Source organism: Penaeus japonicus, unplaced genomic scaffold (genome assembly GCF_977035675.1).
Source record: "Penaeus japonicus unplaced genomic scaffold, GWHDUDI00000001_assembly GWHDUDI00000026, whole genome shotgun sequence".
In the NCBI taxonomy this organism is placed as follows: Eukaryota; Metazoa; Arthropoda; class Malacostraca; order Decapoda; family Penaeidae; genus Penaeus; species Penaeus japonicus.
The window spans coordinates 950,718-953,217 of record NW_028234428.1 but is presented as its reverse complement, the minus strand read 5'-3'; positions in this window follow the sequence as shown (position 1 = coordinate 953,217).

Here is a 2,500-nt window from a genome sequence, read left to right as displayed (position 1 = left end):
CTCTGACCTGAGGATGGACTCATCCACTCATCCGCAAGCCCAGCCATCCAAACACGCCCTTAGGCACCCATCCTACCATCCTACCAAGTGGTGAAATGCAGGTAGGCTTTCCAATGGAACCATACTTAGATAAATTTACAATTTGCAGGATCATCCTCCCCTATCTACCAAGGATTAACGAGCTGAAGTAAAAAAAAAAAAAAAAAAAAAACTTGCTAAATTGTACAAAGAGGAAGCAGTACAGAAGACATAACCGGATTCCTGGATAAATGTGAACTAAAAGGTGAACCAGATTCAACCTCACATAAGGAAACATAGAAACATTACCCATACCCCTCATGCGGGTTACTGAGATGGGAGAACCGATGTCCTAAGCCGCTGCGAGGAGATGTCAAGGGGTTATGACAGCTGCACTAAGGACTAGCACAGCAAAAGTGCGTAGAAATATCATGAGGACGAAAAACATTGAGAAAATTTTACCCCCTGAACTGCTTCCTTAATTATGCAGACGAAGGGATCTCAGTTCTGTTCTGGATATAGTTTTGTATGCATTTTTATTTTTTTATGTTATTTATTATTATTTTTTTTTTACCTCTGACTTGTTTTTATCTTAGTTTTTTATTTTACTTTCCTTTCCCAAAATGTGAACATAAAAAAATAAGTCAGGAGTAATGATAAAGATCAACGGATCAAATGAATATCAAACGAATAACTAATACCATGGACTTAATACTTACTCATGACCTGAGAGGCGATGACTGGGGAATATCGCCACTGATTCCTCGCTACCATGTCTTGCGTAAACGGCTCAAATGTTAAGAGGGCGTCGTTGGGGCATTATTGCAAGGAGATACTCTACTGGCCAATATCAGCAGATGATTATTAGAGCGCATTGTCACTGTAATCTTGCCTTTCTTTCAGACATAAAAATATCTTTCAAAGTTTGATGGTAATTCATTAACGTTTTTACATCTCTTAAAAAAAAAAAAAAAAAAAAAAACTTTCGAGACTATTATTTTGACGACAATTCATTTCTTGTAGAAGGAGCGGCCGGTTAGGATGTCGGGAACCATAATGAATTCCAAAGCCAATCAATCAAGGGATCCTTTTTCCGGGGCCACATTTTCACTCTCCCGGAATATTGATGTAAAATGACAGCGCGAGTGCCTCTGTACAACGTAATCATTGACCTTAATGTAAGTATTTTCATATCTGTTATGCAGTCCTCTTTTTTTCGTAATGTTTAGTTTCATGAGTGAAATCATGAGAATCTCGCTATAAATACCGACAGGATCTGGGGAAAACCAGAAGGTTGAGCATTGAAATGAAACATATATAACAACTTTTTTTTTGCTCGAGTGAATGAAGTGAATTTGAAGTGAATTTACATGATGAAGTAGCCCTAAATGCACCTTGTATTTCATTCACCAGTCAGACAACTGATTACCTATCAGTTAATCAGTCAATTAACTTTATACAAATACCCTTTTTATTTACGTAAAATTATATATATCGTCTATAGAGATAACTTCCCTTCCCTCAGACAAAAAAAAAGAAAAAAAAAAAAGAAAAAAAAAAAAAAACATACAAAACGAACAGACGCAACGCGGTTTCGCTCCAACGTATGCCTTCTAGCATACGTACTAACACACACCCATCAACACAAGCATCCTAGTTCTCCAGCCAGGACCACAGCGAAAGCCGACAGATGCCGCACAAAAACGAAAAAGCACAAAGGCAACAAAACATCAAATGCAGACGAACATCAGCCTTTGTGAAAGCACAGTAAAGGCAAAAAGGAGCCAGCCTCTGCTCCAAGCACTGGAGGATCCCCGATGGGTTACATCTCAGTCTCCTCGTCTGTCGGGGAATCATCCGACTGTGCGTTTATTTCTATGCATGGTTTTCACTGCTTTTGTTTTCCGTTGTCGTGATTTTTTCAGTTTTCCTTCATTTGCGTTCTCATTCCCTTTTGCTTTGGCATATTTGCTGTTTTATTCAGTTTTATTTTAGTAAATTATATGTGTTTTTTTATTTATCTATTACTAGTGTTATCATTGTTGTTGTCAGTATTATCATCGTAATTGCCATTATCATCATCACTATCATCATCGGTATCATTACCATTGTCATTACCATTATCATTATCATTGTTATTCCAAGCCTCCATTCTGCCAGCTCTTTACTTTGAAACAAATGATCAAAGTCATAATGAGAACAACAAAGAGAACCGCTGGATCCCTACATCAGGATTCCCATCCTCTTTTCTGGCACGGCTTCCTGCCTGACCTTGAAGTGACACGTCGCGCCCGCAAGAGGTCCTTGGACGGACCTGGAGTCTTTGGTATCAGGTCTTTTGTTGTAACAATGGAAGTGTCTGCTTTCGTCTCTGATTTAAAAGAGGAAACGAAACATCAATCTGTATCAACAAACACTTTATATTTTATCATTGTCAAAATACTATTAAATTAAACTCAAAATACTATTAAATTAAACTAAT